General features: G+C 38.4%; 1 long non-coding RNA gene across 2 annotated transcripts; it reads left to right on the top strand.

The window, feature by feature from the left end:
- The first annotated feature begins 1,442 nt into the window (after positions 1 to 1,442).
- LOC134144334 (uncharacterized) lies at positions 1,443 to 18,650 on the top strand. 2 transcript variants are annotated; one of them, XR_009959331.1, is made up of 3 exons: positions 1,443 to 1,596; positions 2,125 to 2,390; positions 18,552 to 18,650. It is a non-coding gene; the product is annotated as an uncharacterized LOC134144334 (long non-coding RNA). The 2 variants fall into 2 exon arrangements; XR_009959330.1 differs by lacking the exon at positions 18,552 to 18,650 and adding an exon at positions 3,649 to 3,773.
- Positions 18,651 to 21,710: the final 3,060 nt, after the last annotated feature.

Raw genomic sequence — 21,710 nt, forward strand, 5'->3', positions numbered from 1 at the left:
GCTGAGAGACCTCAGTTTATGTTCATGCTATCTGTGTATTTTTAGAAATAAAAAATTTAGGTACATCCAAGTACTCTCTTACCATGTGTCTAATTCTGCACTTACTGCAGCTGACGACAAAACTTTCTGTGATTAATTGGCAGGCTCAGATTTTACAGAAAGTGGTTAAAGAACTCTGCATTGTTAAAGCAGGGTGAAGCTCTCTGCCAGGCCCCTCAGAGGGAGGGGGGATTCAAACACGCTGTGCCCTTGTGATGCTTTTTGAGAAAACCTGCTCTGTAAGAGGTCCTGGGCCACGCTGGACTGCTGATTTGCACTGATAGATGATTAGAAAATCGGTGCTTTGCATGGAAAAGTGGCTGCTGGGGAAATCCCCCTAATCCTGCACAAGCTGCAGAAAGGTTCTGCTTGGCGGCTGCCCCTCTGGCTGCTGGTGCTCCAACACCTGTCACTTTGCTATATTGGGATACTTGACAGTTGTATCTGGAGATTGACAGTTGAGAAGGGGGGTGGGGGAAGAGGAGGGGAAGAAAATATACCCTATATGCCCTCTGTAGATTAAACCAGTGGAAGTCAAGTTATTTGTGGGCAGAACAGCAGAAGGAGGAGTTATTCAGTGTAGTGACTTGAAGAAAACAGCTTTGCCTTTTCAAGGGCTCTCTTAGGATTTCTACAGATACAAGCAGAGCCTAAGGCTGAATTTTTGGAGGAAATAGACGTGACTGGAGAACTCACTTAGTATGTTTGTAGAGGGTAGTGTTACAAGGAACAAAATTAAAGCAACAGTGAAGCTACAGAATCGCTAAAAATTAAAACATATTGGATAAGGTCTGTCATACTTTTGCCAATAATTCTTAAAAAGTTCTTCCTTACAGTTCTACTCCTGCTTGGCCATTCAAGTATAAGTACATTCTGTAGTATAGTATATGTGGGAGTTGCAAACTCAGCCTTCCTTTTATATTTTTATAATCTTACATTTTTATTTTAAAATCTTGCAGGATTTGATGGCCTAATTGAACCTTCTTGATATGGGAGGAGACCTGAAGGTGACTGCTAGCTATTCATGGTTATCGTATATAGAGGTTGATAGTTGGGAAAATTTTCTTGGAGCCCATCCCATTTAAATAGGAAGTGTTAGCTCCTATCTCCCATTCTCTTTTTGTTTGCTTGTTTTTTTTTTTTTTAATATCTAATTATTTGTTAGACTAAATAAAATGTTAGTTATCCTCTGAATTATTTATTAATGTTAACAAAACACAATAAAGTTGAAACGTCAGAGATTTTCTCAGTTTTTCTTGTACAGCGAACAGTAGTGCGCTGCCCCGTTCTGTTTCCTCAGTAAGCTCTCTTTCCTATGTTGTGAATGTTAACTGAAAGAGGAAAGGGTAATATGTATAATCATTTATCAATTTCCTGTTTCACTTTCAGCTGGTGAACTCAGAACAGTGTTTCAGGTCTTTTAAACTGTTATTCAGAAGAAGACGGGCAAGAGTTTGAGAACAAAACAGAATTTCTCATGTATCCTGATACTCTTAGGCCACATCTTCTGAAATCAGCAACAAGATGTTGGCTTGTGCTTTAAAAAACTTAAATAAGGTAAGATTCCAGTTCCTGTGGTTGCAGACAGTTCCAATTCAAAAAGTTATAGCCAATAAAGAGCCAAAATAGTGACAAAGTTATTTGCATTTTTAATACTAAGCCTTTTAAATATGGATGGGACATTTTAAGTAGACCGCATAGCTGCGGCATTGCTAACCAAACTTCTTTCTTAGTATGTACTAAATTTGTTATATACAAAAGGTGACCATCACGTGAATCATATTGGCAATCTGTAGCTTTGCCAGTGTAGGCTGCCTGTCTATGGCTGATTACTATGTGGCAAATGTGGGTATTTAAAATGGGCTGAATGTGTGCTCTCTACCCTGTTATAGTAAACATTTGTTATTTCCTGATATGAGTGTTAGGCTCCTGATTGTAGTAATAAACTTTAGAGAAAAAGAATGTCTTCTAAAACTTACTGGAACCTTAGATACTCTTAAGCTTTCAATAACTAATTTTTTTTTGAGCAGCCTGAGGACCCTGTGCACTGAATCTGCATTATTTTTTCTTTTTATCTCTTCATAGTAGGAAATTGTTGGTGTCCAGCCCAACCTGCTATTATACCACGTCATTTGGCTTGCCTCAGCTACATGGCAAAGTAATCTAGCTCATCTTGTCAGCATACCTTCATCAGTAGCATGTTTTGCATTAATTTCAGCTTCTTCATAGTCTGTCTGTGACGGCTGTAATGCAACCTGTTGCTGGAGTTCTCACTAGCTTCTCTTAATCATGCAGTCTGCCTCATGCATCCAAGGCATTAGTGCCACTTAAGCAGGATCCCACAGCAAAAGGTAAGCTGAAATTCTAATCATTTTCTAAATCTGCTAGAAAAGACTTACTCAGGCTTCTTTCTTGTTAGGCTTTCTCTATGCAAAGTGGCCTGGTAATCTGGTATCTAATCGCCAGTCTCCGGGTCCGTGTGGCTAATCCTGACGGCTGTCATTTGAAGGGAAAGATAACGAGAAGGATTTGAACATGACACTTGTGTGAAGGAGCAAGACATTTTTGTGTTGTTAACATTAGAGCTAACAATGAGACATGAGAGTTGAATTTTGTTCTTTACTCTTCTAAAATACTGTATAAATATGGATAAATCATTTAATATCGCTGCATTAATTTTGTGCATATAAAATGAAGATGACTTTTTTCCTTCCTCATAAAGCTGCTACAAGGATAATAAAGTACAAGAAGTAGTCAAATCCTGTGATGATGAGCAACACAGAAATGCTTGTAAAGAATATATGCAAACATGGTTGTTGCAGAACAATTACATTGTTCCAGCCCTTCATACCTCTCCTGAGTTCAGCCATCACGTCACTTTAGTACTTCCTCTGTTCTTTATAATATTATCTTGATTAGCCAAAATACTTGGTTGCCTGAAGGTTTCATCCTCTGTACTGAGAGTTAGTCCAGCAATCCCCTTAACTTCTGTATTTCTTTAGAACTGTTGCACAATCGAGGTGTTCTCACCAGAAAGTGATCAATCTAAACCAATTCTGCAGTTCTCTAAAACCTCCTCTGTAATCTACCAGTGGTCACCCTTGATGCAGATTCAGGAAAGCATTGCTATTCAGAAGATCAGTAAAGTGTCTACTTAAGACCTGTTAAAGTAACCTTCACTAAATGAAGCCAGTAAACTACAAACAGAAGCTTAAAGCCAGTATATGTGTAAATTAATGAAGAATTGATTTATACACGCATACGTAAATGCTTTTGAGGTCTACATTTCTTTTTTTTTTTTTCTCCCCTTTTCCCCCCGTAGTTATATTTTAAGCAGAGTAAGAGCTAGAAGCTCTAGGAAATAAAGATCTTCAAAGCTTCCTTGAAGACATGATGCTGTTCTCCTATCAATGTCTTGACTTTGTGCCCTGTCAAAATGTAAGACACTTATTTACAGTGAGCTAGTTTTCCTCCTCCTCTTAACTTTTCCCATGGATGCTTCTAGGAGGAAGCTTCTTATTCCTTCTTGTTCCTTCTTCTCACACCCATCTTGCTTGATGAGTGCCTCATGCCTTCCTCGAACTATTTTTCTTTGCTTTCCTCTATTAGGATCCTGTTCTGTGAAGCACTTTTAGCATCCAAATGTATTTTGGCCACTGTGTGCTGACTTTGGGGACACTCTTGCCTTAGAGAACTCCGGCTGCACAACTGCTACTGCTATACTTGCTGCACAGCACGCCAGCAAAGCTCTCTGGGGACATACTGTGAGCGATGCCATTGAACTGACTTACATTTAAGTAACAAAAGGATAGGAGAAGGCATGAAATCCTTAACTTGAAATTACCGTTGGAACCAGTGGATCATGAAACTACAACCTCTTCAATTTTAATGGGAATAAATAGGCTTGTTTTAGCATTTCGGTTTTTGAAAATAAAACCGTTATTCCACACTACAGATTTCTTTTGGTTTGATAAGGCTCTGCCCACTTTGATATCTTGCTTTGCAAATAATGGCCTGATGGATATACTGGGTATTTTGGCCTAGTTGTGTAATTCTGTTCTTGGCTAGATATGTGGAGTGATTTCACTTGAAGTAAGACCTCTGAAATAAAAAGCAAGCACTTTTTCTTTTTTTTAACGAACTTCACAAATACAGTTTAGAAGATGATAACACAGAGGACAGAACACAACTCAAAAGGCAACATGTTATGATGTGGGAGGTAGTAGCCTATTAAACTGATACAGTCATTAGAGGAAAAGTAGCAAGGAATTAGAAGACTAACAGTTAAAAGAACTTGCTATGTTCTTTTTGATGGGATACAAATAAATTTAGTGTTAGGATCAGAGATTCTTTTGCATAGTATATTCATAAAAAATCTTGCTAGCTGGTGCAGTGAAATTAATTTGTAATGAAACTTCCATCACTCTATAAAATAATCATGGATCCTTGTTAGGCAAATAACACTGATAACAGCAACGCTGGATTGTTAGTCCATTTGCTTAACAGTGGTGTTATTTCGGTAAGATGTTTGTCATATATAACGCTAATATAAACTGATGCCAGATCTTTTAAGGAGTGCTGTGATCAACACCTTTCAGCATTTACTATTTTTTTTTTTAGCTAGTTATTACTTCTGTCCCTATATGCATCAGATGCTCTGTAATAAATTCAAATTTGAACTTCATGTAGACATGTCAAGTATTGCTTACTACAGATTAACACCTCTTCTAGCTCTGGTGATCATCTGAAGTTATTTTTGGAAATTACAGGAAATACATGCTTTATCTGAAAAATAGCTAAGGCTAATTCCTAAAAATTGGAGTTAAGCCATGAATAACTTAAAAAATTACATAGATAACTATCACTATGTTACAATACTTCCCTTAAAAATACTTCACTAGCTATAATGAAACAAGAAGGAAACAAGCAATGAAACTCAATAAAAGAAAGAAATTACAAGTCCAGTGTCATCAAATTCTCCTTTATTGTCTTTGCGTATTTTGTTGTTTTCAGTACTTCTACACATCCTTTTTCAAAGCCATATTTACCCAGCAAGCAAGAGTCAGATTCCTCAAGTTTATAGTTTACGTTCCTTAGTTTCTTCTGTGTTGTTTTCTGAGGATGACAAGGAGAAATTTAGATTGACGTTCTTTGATTTCATGTTTTTAGTGTTCTAGTCTAATTCTACCTGTAATATGCCTATTTGGTGCTATTGCAGTACTGATAGCTCTCTTAACTGCATTGTATCTTAAAGTGTATCACTGTATGTATTTTCATTGATCATGAAGGAAGATGTTCAAAAATGACATTGTGAGAACTTCTAAGGCCATGGCAACAGAAATAGATTTTACCTCCTGTGCTTCTGTGCAGGAAATGAAAGGTCAGGAGAGTTAAAACATGAGTGCTGATTTTGCTGCAATAAGGTAGAATGTTTCCATGTGATCATAATTTTAAATTATTTCTGCAACTTTGTCACTGCCAAAAGTAATTAGGGTTATGTATTGCAGAGTAAAATGAAATACATAAACACAGAAGGTATCCTGACTTCCTAGAACAGAAACAAATCCTAATTTTTTAGAGGAAGCTGAATCCCAAATAGATAATTCTCTAGAGCTGCAGCTCATTTTGAAAAGAATTCTACCAAAATAATCCATAAGGCGTGAGTGTATTGTATTGTGTTCTGTTTAAACAGTGAGACTTGAAATGAGACTGGTTTAAAGGAGGAGGAAATTCTCTTTCATAAACATTCTTTGTTTGGGAGTGAGGGGAAAAACAGTAGTTCTCTGCCAGTTTTTTGTATGATAATGGGAACCTTACATGGGTTTATGTGGCAGTACATTGTGCACTGGCTTCTATAAACCAGTGTCATGAGGCACAAAGCAAATAAAGACTTTTAAAACTATAATTATTGTTTAGTCAATCCTGTATTTTGGAGCCAGTTTGAAGAGTGGAGAGTAGAGATAACCATTCCTCGATCCAGTAAGGTGTGAATGAGATGAAAGTTAAACAATAGTCTCAAGCTTGGAACATGTGTTTATACAGGGAAGCAGAGGGTTAAAAAATGTAGCCAACAACTATTGGGGGAAAAAAAAAAGCATAACAAAATTCACAGTTCTGATCTTTGCCTTTGGAAACAGCATGATGAAAGTGAAACCTAGATACTGAACTTTACTCTTTGCACCAGACAGATTACCCTCTCCTGACTGACCTTAGCTGCTCTTCTCTCACTATAAGTGACTTAAGCAGCAGGGTGGGCAGAATCATCAGAGGGCTTCACCTGCAGGTAGTGGCATCTGCAACTGTGCCGTTAGTAGTCTCTGCGAAGCACACATGCTTGGAAGTATGATGTACTGGGTCTACTGCCATGGCTCAGACCCATGCAGTAGCTGCACCAAACCCTGCTTCAGTGGAAAACCATGCAAGTGCTATTAATCAGTCATCCTTGACATGTGAATTTGGAGGCTACTTTTGGATCTGTTCAGGTGTATGGTGGTGATGTACCAGGTTACAGCAAACGTTAAGCTTGCAATTAGGTTTTGAATGCCTCCTTTGGTCACAGCAGCAGACAGAACATGTCATGACTAAGTAAATTCCTGCATCCCACAAAGTCAAAGTGGTTGTTTTTCAGTTTTATAATTTATGAATGTATTGTTGGGAATAAACACAGGACTTGTGTGCTGCAGGCACTGTTTAAAGCTCTATCTTGTTGCACTAGATAACAAAATCCCCCTCACAGACGGTAGCAGGGCCAGACACAATACTTGTAATGAACTGATATTAATATTTTTACAGATATAGTAGCACTTTTGTAAACATGATACTTGTTTCATATCATCTCACCTATGTAGAATCCCCAGTTTCTTTCCACTTGCATGTAAAATCCTGTCGCTGCTGTTAGAATGGTATGACCTAGATTTTAAAGCAAAAATACTGAACCCAAGGGGTTTTCAGCTGTAGGCTTGCATTTTCACTGGGACTGAACTTTCCCAAAAGTACATTGGCCTTGATAAAGTTCTGGAACGGGTAAGCTGAGAAGGGAATTCTTGCAACTCAACGCCAACTTTCAAGTCCAACTAACATAATTATAGTTTTGCTACTGGCCAGTAGTTCTGCTCTGGATAGCATCAAAGCATTCCCGTAAAACATTTTGAACTACTCCCAGTGACCATTTCTGTGGTCAGTACGTAGTGATTTCTGAGTGCACATTAAACTGTGCCTTATCCAAAGAGTTATAAAGGTTCTGTGTACAGGCACCAGCAGAGATCCATTTGAATTACCAGTGTACCTGAAAGCTCAACTTTAAAGACTGTAATTTGCCTGCATGGGCCTTTTGGCAGTCATTACATAACTATACCCCAAACAGTGTCTGGAGTCCGTGGCAGTGTCACTAGCATGATCTATCATATTAGCCAAGGCTTCCAGAATGGCCTGTGTCAAAAGCTTTAGTGAATCAGTGCCTACAAAATGCTAATTAGACTTTAACGAATTTTATTATTAAAGAGGAAAATACAGATAAAAACTTTGAGAATGCAAAAGGAAAATCTAATTTGGGGGAAAATAAATAATTTCTTTATAAGATGCATTTTTTGGTCTTTTGGTGTAGTGCAGCCTGTGTAAAGAATGTGACCTGCTGGAAGCAAAAAACAGAGTTGAGAGGAATGTTCCTTCTACAGGGAAAGGTTGGTCTAAAGTACATTTATTTGTTGACTTCTTACTCTAAGCATCTAATATACACTAAGGCCAAATAAAAGAAAATATAAAGAAGGAAAAAGGCAGTCTGATGGAACGGCAGGAGACAAAGGGTGACAAAATAAAGTCATCAGAAAATGGCTGTGCCTGAAACCTGACAAAACATGCGTGTATCTGTGTGTGTGTGTGTGTGCGCGCGCGCGCACAAAACTAAGGCAAGTTCATCGCTGACTGCAGCTAACCAAAAGTTGCAAATCCTCTTTGTAAACTCAGTTCCATTTTTATTCCACAACAGCCTTAACATGTGTATTTAGTAAATACTTATTCATTAATGATTTATGTGAAATGTTGCTTTTTGTATGGAGTTCAAGTTATGGTTTTGCTTTATACTGCAGTTGTGATGCACATGTGTGGGGCGTTTTTAAAGATGAGTAATATCTATTGGAGAAAATGCTGAATTATTTGGGTTTCAAAGTGTACTAGATATTTACCCAGGCCACAATTTCAGTAATGGACTTATTTATATGAGATTGGGGTTCAGCAGTTTCTGTTGAACCAAGGTAAATTTGGATTCTTTTTTTATGGAATTGATAGCCATCTTGGAACTACATCAGTGAAAATGAGGTCAGGATATGACTCTTGCTTCTGAAATGGGCTGTTTAGTAAATTAGATAATCCCTTTGCATTGCTGTTTGATTTGAGGGATATCTGTTACTGGAAAAGACAAAGACAGATAAATCTGCATCCCTATTTAGATGGTATCTGAAGAATTTCTATGAAACATTTCTTGGTGCAATTTTTGAGGTATATATTCAATAGGAAAGACTTGTACGGAGTGGTAAATAAATTAAGTGGCTAAATATTTGCGTTTAACTGTAGCCGTTGCATTTTAATTCCTGGACATTTTTGTGCTGTATGTTTTTATAGTACTATGCGCAACAAAACAGCGTTATACTGTAATGTTTTTATAGGTATACGTAAGATTGTCATAGTTGTCAAGACTGTTCTGATGGTACAGTGGAACTGAGCTTTAATTTTCAAATGCTGATTTTCTATCAGATTCCTTCTGCTATTCTTAACTCTTAAGCAACCAACGTTTGACTTAGAGGAAGATAAAAAGTAGGCATTTAATACCATCATTTCTCACTGAGAATAGATTAAAAAATGGTACATTTGAACATTTGTGGGGGAAAAGTGTATGAATGTAAATCAAAACTAAGCACTAGAAATTTTCCATGAGTTAACAGTTTTAAAACAGGTGACTTTTTTATGTATAAAGAAATTAACAATTCCTTTTGCATAGAGAGTATCTTTATTATTTATTTCCAACTTTTAGAGGTGGCCTGGTTTCCACAGGTATGAGACAATGACAGATACTATCTTTTACAGAGGGATTTGAGGTTGAGGATCAGTTCTGAAAACCAGGCCATTTGCTGTTACTTATGCACTGCTGAAATTACCTTAAGATATTCTGGACTGTAAAATATGACTTATCATTCTCTGATTTTGTGAATTACTTGCAAGACCCTTGTGTTTTCAGGAAAAATACAGCAATTGTTATGGCACCAATGAAGAGCAACAGACCTGAAAATAACAACAACAACAAAAAAAATCCTGTTTGCCTGAGCTATAATGAATCATTTTGGGATTTAAATCTTTCTTCTATTTTTTTACAGTTTGCAATACTTTTTTAGTTTTATTATGTTTAAAGAAGATAGTGCTGTGTAGGAAATAGCTCCCTGCTCCTTTTGCTTGAAATATGCTATCGCTTTTAAGTTAACAAGCCACATCTTTTAAAGTGTTTGTATGTACCTACACGTACATGTCCATAAATAACAATATTAAAAAACAGGGGAGGGGAAATGTTATGAGAACCACCTCAGTAACTTTATGCACTTAAGCGGTGACTGCTCTTAAGAGTTATGATCCTTCTGTTCTGTGGTGAGCATTGCTGTAGCATCATATTACTATTCTTTTTTTTTCTGTGTATGTTGCCTTGCCTTCTTGGGGAAAAAAAAGACGTTGCTTTTATTATAGGTGTTCCCAGTTTGTAACAGATCAGCAACCCAATTTTGATTCTGTGGTGGGGTGAGACCTTCAGTACCTTTACGGCACTTTCCAAGTGATTTACCACTGTGACTTTTCCTTCATATGACATTTGATATTTCTTAAAAATAATCTAGAATATGCTATACCAAATAAATGGCATAGATTGATATATCTATCTACCAAGATAACCACATCAAAACTTGCAAAACCAAACGTTATCATGAGAAGCACTGATTTGGTCATAATGCCTGTTTCTGACCTGGAATGGGAATGGCTGCATGGGGAAAAAGTTTGCTTAACAATATACAAGCTTACAAATCATATACTCGGGGAAGAGAAAGTGTACCTAATTTACATAAGTTTAATCTACAGCCAGTACTGTGGTTTGTGGCTGTTCATTACCTACTGTCTTTTTAGATTCTGTGTATTTATTTTTTAAAGGGTTATCTCAGTATAATTCCCCCCCTTCTTTTTTTTTGTTTTCCTCCATTGCTGCTTATTATAACTGATTAGAAAAAACAAAGTATATTTCAGTCTAAGACTTTTCCTCCGTTTTACCTTTGATTTTTGTGAATATAGGATGCTTCATAGAATATTGAGCTGATTCTTGGCCTGGCAGTGTTTGGGGAGTTCAGTTCTAAGCATTGTTACAACATCTGAAATACTAAGAAGAAAATACAGATTACATGGGGAAGAGATTGTTAGAAAGGAAGAGGAAGGAGATGGACTGAAAGATGCATTCAGTACTAAAGACCAAGTCACAAAACTAGTAGCATCATCTAAGAACAGCTTTCTTTGCTTCTGGTGGCTTAAAGCCTGATGTTCTGGGAGGTACTTTCCATAATCTTGAAGTCCCTAACTTAAAGTTGGTTAATAGACTTATGTCTGTTATGGGTGGGAATGGCAGAGCAGGCAAGATTCCTCAGCATCTTCTCCTCTCTCAGCCCCCCAGAGGACAACCAGCACAAGTAAATAAAGCCAGGTGCTAATTTAGTTCATGTTTTTTTTTTTCCTTCACTTTTGCGTGTGAAATACTTGGGTGATACAAGTGCTTTGAGAAACACAGTGACAGAAAGAAAAACATGAACAGTTTGTTGTCCAGGGACTGGATGGCAGTGTTGCGGAGTCAAAGCACTACTTCAACAGGATAAGAGGATTAAGCAATCAGGGTAAATTCCTTTCCTTATAAATTCAGTGGAAACTTTACTGTTCTCTTTACTGAGATAAAGGTTCTACTCTTATTCCTTAGCAAAGAGAGTTATGATTAAATTGGAATGGTGGGATTCTTTTTTCCTGTATAGAGTTTGTTCCAATGGTTCTGAAGATGGAGAGACAATGATGAAACATGAGACTGCCTTACTTTCAGTTGACCTTTCCTGTTCCTTTCACATAAGCTTTTCTATAAAGCATCATCCACATACATGATACCTTGCCTTAGGAATGCATCTAGTGTTTCATTTTGTCCTTAGTTAGAATTCTAGAGTTATTTTTTTCCAAGCGTCAGTGCCGCTAACATTTTGTTCTTCCCATGGTTTCCAGCACACTTCGACAAATTTTGACTATCCTTTGACCAGCTTTGTTGTCACTCCTCTGTGCATTACCGCTTCTCAGCTTGTCATATAATAACTGAAACACTAAGACATATAAGAACATGGGAAATGACATATATCACCCAGTTGTCATGTTTGGAATTGTAACAGCTCTGTTCCACATGATATAGCTGTAAATTAAAATTTTCCATTGACCTGAAGCTTAGAAGGGTATTCTCAGTTCAGTATTTGCTTAGTCAGTTTTGCCATTCTTAATATACTTGTATCTGGTTTTGATCCCTGTTTCTTATTTCATTTTGTTTTTCCTAGTAATCATCATTTTTTTTTGTCACATCCTTGCTCTTATGTGAGATGACGTTTGCAACTACTCTTGATGTTTTGAAGGAGTGTAAGGCTTTGATTGTAAAATCATTGGGCCAAAAGTACATAAAATCCTACATGTTTTGTGTAGTAAGAAGTTATAAAGATTGACTTTTTTAGTACCAAAGTAGACTATGATAAGAAAATGACATTTTTAAAAATTGATATATCTGAAATTATTCAAGATAGGAAGGTTTTATGAAACCTGTCCTCATAAATTCTGGGATGAACATATTTGTCTATTTAAAAGTTAACTAAAGTTCAGAGAACAATTCAAGATGATTTGGTTTTGATAGTGTAATACAGAACTACTTCTAGTAACTTAAAGTTTGCTAAAAACACCTACTTTGTATCAGGACCAACATGTTGAAGCAAATTTGGGATTCTCTGTTCTAGCCGTTTTGGAGTTGTAGCAGACCTGAGATCATGTAATTTCTCTAAAAACTTTGAAATCATGCAAACACTTTTTCTGATTTGGTTCAAACTTTACAGGTAAGTTCTGCCTTGGCATACAGTGTTGCTTGTATAATTTTAGACATGTTGGTTTGGTTTTGTTGAAGTTGAGATTCTATATGTCAAAATCAGCCTTCTAATGGAAGGATTGTTTCAACCTTAACAGTGGAGAGACTATTGTCTCTTTATAATAAAGTAACAGATATTTTAGAAGTGCTTTGAAGTTGTTCCAGCCTCTTCACAGAGCTGTGAAATCTGATACTTCAGCTTTTAAGCAGTTTGTGAAAGTACTGTCGTACTTGTGGAATTAATTCAGTGACTTCCAAACTTGAGTCTTTTCTGGGAATGGGAAGAAAGAGTTTAGGAAGGGAGGATGGGGGAAAAAGAAAGAAAAAAAGGCTTCAATAGCATGTGGCAGTTAACTGTCAACTTTGGCATCTTTTCAGTTTTGCGGCTTCATGCTTTCTAGAGATAAACTCTGACTTTCCCCTAAGGATTGAACGATTTTGTTTTCTATTCCACTGAAACACTTAGACTTGTATGACTGGAGGAGTTAAATGAGATACAGAACTACCAAAAACAGCACTATCATGCTCTTAGTATATTTTTGGTTGCAAAATGTTTGTTGTATTTTGTTTCTATTTGCATTAGTTCCTCAATATTTTGTCATCTGTAAAATGGGCAAACACTCTCCCTGCCCCCAAATCTGTGTTACCATGCTTTGTAGTGTTTGATCTGGCTTTGCCTGAAACCTTTTATCCTATTAACAGGTGTATTAAAGGTTTTCTGTGGGCACAGCGCATTCCTGCGTAGTGTCTGTGACAGGGGATCTAGTGCAAAAGCAGAGAGAGAGAGAGAGCAACTCTTAGAGCAACCAGATCTTGAAAGAGTCGATCTTCCTTCTCCTTCTCCTTGTTGTTAGAGCTGAAATGTGAGCTGGCAGCGAGGCCTTTCTTTGTGCTGTGCAGCCTATTGCTTTTGTTTTATTTTCAACAGAGTTTAATGGGAAGTGTCTGCCACATTTCTTCTGAGTGCTTTGTGGACTTGTCTTGACTAGTAGAGTAAAGTTGAGTTATAACTTCAGTTTTGCCCCAACTCAAGTCCTGTTCAAAGGCAGAAGCCTTTAACATGAGGACGGTGGTGTTTTTTGCTTGAATTGACTGGCTTGTCTGGTCACATAGGCTACAGCTCGGGTTAACACAGTTTGTCAGCTGCTAACACAATTATTCTGTGCAGTAATCCAATCCCTCTGTGCAATGCAAGGGTTATTTTGCAACGCGGCTGCTCTCAGCTAATGATCCCAAAGAGATGGCATGCAGCGAGGGACAAACATGTTTTAATACATTGAAAATCAGGAGAAGAAAGGAAAAAAAAAAGTGAAAAAGCTGCACTTTACTGCCTAATGTGAAAGATTGTGTGAGCATGTAGGGAAAAGTCAGAAAGCACAGGCTTAAACTGAATTACAACCAGCAAGGAAGGAAGAGTAGTAAGGAAATACTTAAGAAGTAATCAAGGTGCTGAAAAGTAGAAGTTTATTGTTTAATGTGGAAAAGAGCAAATAATAGGTGACCCAGGCAAAAGTATTTGATGTCTTTCTCCCTTCAGCTGCCACAGAGAAAATTGATTATGACCAGATGTTTAAAATGCTCAGTTTTAACAAAACTATGCAGGAATGAAAAAGGAACAGGTCAGGTGTACTTGATAGATCAGTGACATTATGCATGTCAGCAGAGCTTGAGACCGTACCTTAGAATATTAGAAATTTGCAAATGCATTCTGCCTTTATCTTTTGGAGTGGTGGTAGATGGATAAGTTTCCTCACGATGTCAAGAAGGCAAATATATTACTTACATTTGAAAATGCAGGGACAGCTGAGAGGAAGGAGGCCATGGAGAATTTACAGGAAGCTAACTCTTAATAACTAGAACGAATAATGGAATACATGCTTAAATGTTACTTTAAAATCTTTCTTGTCCTTACAAATACCATAAATAACTATCGTGTTGTTAATGTGGACAGGGGTCTAGTAGGTTTGGGAGAATCTTTTTCAAAGGCAAGGCAGGACACAATCACACGTAACATGCCTGTAAGCAAATTAGGGTGCTAGATTAAAACATAGTAAAATGGGCATGTGACAGACAGACAAATTTGACCTAGTGGGCAATTTTCAACAGTTTGCTGCCGAATTGGACACTGTAACAAGTGTATTCTCGAAGGGGAGACTTCTCATTCTAATGCTGTTCAGCAGCATTAGGTGATTAACTTGGATATTGCAGTATAAGAAAGTCTGTTATAAAAATGTTGAAGTGACACCAAATTCAGCAAAGTAATGAACATTTTGGATTTACAGGTTTGGAGTTAAAATGCCCATGATCAACTAGAGAAATTATTAAAAAAAAAAGGGGGGGGGGAGGGGGTAAAGATGGAGAGGTGTTTTACTGGCTTACAAAAACAATAAGAGACAACATTTTGGTTCTGTTTTAAGAAAAAAGAAGCCTCACTTTGAGGTTTATTAGCAGGAATATAGTATGTAAAACAAGCTTGGAGTAAATTTCTGCTCTATTCAGCAGGTATGAAGTGTGAGCTGCAATACAGTTTTGGGGTACTGCTGCAGGAAAAGACGTTGACAGCAGAAATATAGGAAGTTCAGAGGTGAACAGTAGAAATAAGATGCAAAGAAACATGTCCCTGGGGAAATGATAAAAATGTTGGATTTGTTTGGTCCATATAAGACTATGTGGGGGTCCTGAGAACAGCTTCCATATATTAAAAATATTGCAAATAAGTAGCCATTATATGATGGCTACTGATCAGTTGATCTTTGACGCTTGGGATGAATGAGCTAACAGGGATTTAGAATTTCTAATCTAAAGACTGCTTAGAAAGGACATAAAGTCTTTGTTGCTGTAGTCTTTAAAGACAGCATAGATATGTGGTACTTGCTTGTTTCTCGGAGGTGGGATATGGACTAGATGACTTCCTGAGATTCCTTCCACTTCTCTGTTCCTGTGACTTCTCTGACGTGAGGCTCACTGGGGAAGTATTAACCTAAGTACAAAGAACTCAGGTTAACTGTGCACTAAAGACACTGCGCTCAGCTTAAAAAAGGTCATTTTAGAACCTGACTGGAAAAACTGTGTGGCATGTAGCAACAGGGTCTGAAGAGGATGTTGGAGTGTGAATGGTAGCTTCAGAAATGATGTAGACTGATTGGAGAGGCTCCAAAGTGTAAATGATTAAAAAAAAAAAAAAAAAAAAAAAAAAAACCTACAAAGAAAATTGAAACAAATTGGGTTGGTTAGAAAATAAAAGAGCAGAGGAAACGTAACAGGAGTTTTCAGATACAGAAAAAGCTGCTGTAAAGAAGAATAGTCTGTTCTTCACAGAGAATAAAAGCTATGTGGTAGATGAAACAAGAATTAATAGAACTAGATTACAGCATTCAAAGAACATGTTTTTAAAAAAGCGTGTGTGGGGAAGCCTTTCCAAAGCAAGGATAGTGGAGCGCTGGAAGAGATTGCTAGGGTGTCACTGATGGTCTTGAAGAACAGGTTAGAGAAATATCTCTCAGGAATGACAGAGATAGTTGTTCCTACTTTGGGACCTAGGAGGTACTGGATGTCCTTTCAATGTCCCTATCTGATTTCTTTTTTCAGGGATCTTTTCCTCCTGAGGAGGAATGTTTTGCCTTGATATTTGAGGTACTTGGGGATTAAATTGATTTACTTTTTAAAATAGAATTGTTACTCTGTGTTCTTAACTAATTTCTCTGCCTAGCAAGTAGGGAAAGTAGCCAGGACTACATATAAGGTTTTTATTTTTCCTCTTCCTACTTGTCTGTGGCAATGAATTACCTTGAAAATTATTTTAATGAGAAAAATTGTTAATGCAATACATCATTAATAGTAGCTAAAGAATTAAAAATAAAAAAACCCAACAACAACAAGCACAACAAAACTTGCCAAATAGCACCTCCAGACTCAGACACCTATCAGTTCTGGCATTAGCTATTTAGAGAGGTTGGAATAGTTTGTCTTCAGTAATGCAAATATTTTGCAGAAGTGAGTCATCTTTGCCACAGACTTTGGGGCACAGTAAGGAGCTGCTTTTTGCAGGACCACAGCTCAAGAAGTTGCTGTGTGTCAGAATTACCATCTGCTGGTATTTGTCAGTGTGCTAAAGTGGGAGTTATTTTTCATTGCCTTCAGGGGTGAGCTAAAGTAAATCTCTTCTGCTTGCTGTAGAAATCTTTTCAACTTTAAGAGATAATAAGCACATCTGGAGAATAGACATCCAAAGATATTAAACACCATGATCTTGGATAGGAGCTCTGTCCTCAGAAACTTCTTAAACTGCAGATTTCCAGAAAGCAGACACTATGTTAGAGGAAAGATCGTGCTGGAAGTGCCCTGTTTTATTCTTCCAATCCATTGCTGGCCACTGTTGGAAGGTGGGCCAGAGGGTCCTTAGTCTCACCAAGGCTGGCAGTTTAGATGCTGGAAATCAGAGTGCTAAAAGTTTGGGTGCCTGGAGGTTACCCAGAATGGGTGTTGTAGAAAAAATGGCCTGCAAAATATTGATTACTATAGAAAAATAGGCAGCTGGACTGAAGCAACAGGGGCTGGCACCTGTGGTGAAATGGGAAGCAAAGTAGATTAAACTTCTTTTGGAAAGAACAGCTGGTGAATGTGATGATTTGAATAGCAACCCTCTATTTAAACACACCTCATCAGGAGGAGTCACTGCAGAGCATTCTCTTGGCTGTGTATTGATGAAGTAGTTCACTGCTATGCGATCAGAAATTGGGCAGAACTGGTATTTTACTATTTTTCATTCGGGTTTTTTCACTTGTGTTTCTTAACCTTAACCTCTTAATTCATATATCAAATTAACAGATTTTCCTGTTCCCCCCCCCCCATATTTTTTTCTAAGGGGATACTGTGTGCTGATAGAAACAAAAAATTTTAGGCAAAAAGTGTAATTTATTTCTGGTGTCTTTATCTTCCATCAATGACAAGAAGAGCTGTAAAATCTCTTTCTCTTTGCAGAACCCAGTTTGTGTTTCAATGGATAGGTCTAGTCAGAGCTAAAAGGAAATTTTGCAATATATGTTTTTGTAGAGAAGACTCCCAATGCTAATGAGCAGTAGAATCTGTCTTGAGGAAACAGTTTGTAACTAAAAATAGATTACAGCCTAACTGTAACTAAAATCAGATTGCAGAAACCAAGTTATTCAGATTCCTGGTTTCTACTGCAGAAGGAGATGAATCTATTACAAACAGCTCTGATTATTACAAAATTTAAAATGTGCCAACTGAGCGCTATTTTGAAATTAATGCACTTGTGAGCTTCCATCAAATACGCTTACAGCATTCTCTGGAGATTTTCTTCAGACTCTCAAAAGCCAATAGGAAACCAGTTTGTAGCTATGAGGCCAAAAGGAAAAACAGTGCACACAATCTATTTATAGAATATGAAGCCAAACAGTGTGATAAAGGCCAAATGAAAGCTTTCAGCAAGAGGCTCCTTTTTGTTCCCAGTCACATGATCTTTACATGGAACTATGCAATTTACTGTGGAAATTAAATCATTGATTAGAAAGGAACCTTTCAGTCTTTCCTTACTGTTTAAAATAGGTACACTTGTGGCTTTGGCTATTTTGAGAGATTCTCTTAGCAGAAGGTTTTGCAGGGACCAGTACTTCTCCTGTGAGTGCCTGTGGAGGTGGGGACCAAAGGGTGCACCAAAGAGCCTTCAGTTTTCAACATTCAAAAGCACTGTTCTGCCAAGTACAAAATGCAGAATTCTAATGCATGAATCTCAGATCTTCAGGACCCTAGGATCTCTTTGCACTGAACTTTTAATGTTTAAAGGCAGTAGTAAAGGTAAGTGAAGATGAAACCAACCTCACTAATTGTTTTTGGGTGCCGTCATCCACTGAAATTAAATATTCTTGTTCCCTATTTCCGTCCTTTAATTGTCAATGCAATGAGCAGAGGACAGCTGTATCCTAGGAATTTATCAACCAAAAATATGCTTTATCCAGGTACATTTTTAGTACGTTTTCTTGAATCCTCAATAGCTCATGTCAAATGTCTATGATTCATCTCTGAAGTGCTATTTTAAGCAATTCTGACCTTGAGAAAAAACCTTGACCTGGGTGCAATTTTTGTGGCCTAGGCTCAGCTCTGTATTCGACTCTTTCAGAAACGTAGGAATCGCTAGTTCTTCTATGCTTACATAAATCAGATGCATTACTGCTTGACTAAGTGTCATGTCTCCTGAGAGGGGAGTGGTACTGAGGAGAAATTGCATGAATTGTGTCCCTCGGGTTCAGGCAGATTAAAATCAGTGGCTTATCCTCAGATAGATTTCTTTTTCATTCTCTTTTCTTTCTTCTTTGTGTTGCAGGAGGCTGAAGAGACTGGATAGTTAATCTCCCAAATATTAGAGATGACATTATCATTTGAGAATGTTTTCACAGCTAAGGTGATTTATGGCAGCAGCCTTTTTCCCTGGACATAGCAGAATACCTGCAGGTATGTACTGTACCTGTTACCTGAGCTCCTTACCGCTTTGGTGGATCAGGCCATCACCTAAAAAACCTGTCACATTTCACCTTTGTCAGACTCCTCTTCAGTCCTGGAAGCTCATGTGTTTGCTCAAACAGCATTTAGACTTCATGCACTAATTCAGCATTGTGACAAGTGGAAAAGTGGATGAAATATCAAGGCCTTAATAGATAGTCTTGCTTTACGGGAGCAGAATGCGACCGCAAGGAAGCTGGGTAGCAAGGATCAACGAACGTGATGCATGTATCTGTATTCCCATATGTCAGTCTCTTAGAGAATTTCACAGGTTTGTTAATGGGAACAAGGCTTTTCAGTACAGCTTCTTTAGAGCCCTTACAGAGAGATGTGAGTGTACTCTAGAACCTTGTTGAGTGATAAGAGGAAACAGCAAAAGACAAATTTCCACTGCTGTTTCTTAGACACATGTCCTGCTTCATAAGTCAGGAGTCACTCTGAGTTTAAAGAAATCAATTCTGGCTTCCTCCCAGGATGTGAGCTCTTAAGAGCTCTGTTTTATATGTGTATTTTTGTGTGTATATATGTATACACAGACTTAATGCTATTTTCAAATGCACAGTGGATTTTAAGGGAGTTACAGAAACAGCAGAAGGGAGGAAGACTAATTCTGTAGTCAACATGTGACCCAAATACTGTGACTGAGTAGATCCAAGGCAGAAAAGAAGGGCAATAAAGCAAAGCCAGAGATGAGATTGGGGGCAGCCCTACAGAATGTAGTCCAGTCTAACTGCTGGAAAAATTTCCATGTCCTCTCTCTCTCTCTATCAGAGAGTATGGGGGGGGGGGGGGGGGGCAGAGGACTAACAAACACCTCTCCTGCCTTCCCAGCACATGGCTGCTAAGGAGGCACAATCTCAGTCTGGTGGAGCAGACTTGCAGGACACCCCTGGGACACTGACTTCTAACACCTTGCCCTCAGCCCTGCGCTACAGAGCTCACCAGGGGAGGAAGGTCAGGGCCTGTTGCTCCTTCGGGCATGTCTTGCAGGAACAGGCTGTCCTAAGGAGAAGCACTACAATTTTGCCTGAAGCATTTGTTGTCCAGTGAATACAGCTGTGCAGTTCTTCCTTGCACATGCTTGTTATCAGTGTGAGAACAATTGGAACAGGCTTTAATGAGCGTTGCTGAAGACTACAACTGACTTCAACCAAAAAAAAGAAAAGTTGGAAAATGTGGAGGAAAAGGAGGAAAAAAAAAAGTCATTCTTGTATTCTCTGGAAAATTCCTTTGTTTCATTTTTGCACACATACCCTGCTCTGTTCTCCAGCGAGGGAATGTGTTCTTTGCTCATTCTAGCCCGTGTGCAGGCTACGGCATCTGGTTGCCCCGGCTGACAGAGGTGATGGCTGGCTTGGTGAGTGTAGGTGTTTGGAACTGCATGAGCTTGGCTTTAATTCCCTTAGACAGGCATTTCAGAGTATGTTATGGAGTCTCAGTTCATTTGTTCCTGTCTATTGTGGTATCACTGGTAGTTTTTCATAGTTATTTCTGCATGAAGCCAGTATAGCTCTTCCCCCTAAGCTAGGTTATGACCTGAACTACAGTCAAAACATTAAAGATGGAAAAATAAAACAACCCTCCATATTCTAATTCCCTTAGCAACCACCTGGAGTAGGGATGAGTCTAAGAGACCAACTTTAAAGCTCTTCTACTGGAACACTAACGGATACAAATCCGCCTTGCCATGCTGCCTGTCTCTCTCTGAGACTTACTTCTTGCTAGCATGGAACAAGCTGATCCCATTCATTACTGTCACCTTCAAATATAAACCTGCTGGAACAGATAGCCCTTCAGAAAGCCATCCCATGCTCCCACTATGTGCTAACAAACAAGAATGCTTGTAAGAGCACACCATAAAGTGGCAGAGTGTTCTTTTATTTTGTTTTCAATGATCTAGAGGGACAAGAGGCACAGAAGACCAGCTTAAGGATATTCAAATCGCAAGAAAAAGAATATGTAGCTGACTACATGTAGTATTCCAGAAAAATAAACACCACTTGTAAATATCTAGTCCTCTTTCCATCTCTGAAGCATTTCTGCTGGGTGATGCAAGAACCTGAGGGGAGAGTTTGGAAAGCCGTTACCCTTAGGGCTGCAGTCATCCTGCATCTTCAGGGTAGAACAGAACAACCTGTAAAATCTGGAGGTGGAGAATGTAGTGCTCTGCTTTCTGTTGTGTCATCTCTGCTGAGCCTTTGGAGTGCCTTGCATCCTACTGAAGTACATTTAAAAGGTGTATGCACAGGCACACAGTTTACTGTAAAGGTTTAAAAGATGACATTTAATGGGTGCATGCCTGTTCTAAGAGGCTGCTGAAAGTACCTCCTAAAATACAGGACTAGATTGCATGCTTGTGTGTGCTCTCAGCTGCCCCAAATTGGGTTTTGTCATGTTGCTCCAGATGCAGAGGTAGTCCATTGGCAAAGAAGTGGGTCTCTCCTGGCATGGCTGGAGGGGAGCCTGAGTGCCTGGAAAAGCAGAGGCTTGTTAGAAGGGCACGCACCTGAGAGATTTAGCTGAGCTTTCAGTCCTAAGGGCTCTCTGGAGTCGCTGTAAAGTAAAGCAGCCTTTACTCAGAGATTTCTCTGGCACAAAGGCAGTGTTAGGATTGGGAGGCTGCCAGATCTGCAGGTTTTACTGTTAATAGACATGTTTTGAAGTAAGCATTGGTTTGTAAAGTATTATGTAAAGTGATAGGTCTCTCTTCTAAGAGTGGCTGAGGCTTCAGGACAGTGTTGTGACTTTTATGTATTTCTCTTTCCTTTGCTGTTACTGTTGCAAAGACTATTGCAAGAAGACTAGTTGTTTTGCTGTGTGAATTCATCTACTTCTGCCCCTTGTTCTTTATCTGAAGTTAGTGATGTGAAAGTCCAGGTAGATATGCCAGGTTTACTTAGCCAATTTCAGGTCTAAGAGCTTCCAAAATATAACAGAATGCTGGCTTTGGATGCTAGCCCACAGGATGTGTATGGTTCTGATG

The sequence above is a fragment of the Rhea pennata genome, chromosome 9, assembly GCF_028389875.1.
Source record: "Rhea pennata isolate bPtePen1 chromosome 9, bPtePen1.pri, whole genome shotgun sequence".
NCBI lineage: Eukaryota > Metazoa > Chordata > Aves > Rheiformes > Rheidae > Rhea > Rhea pennata.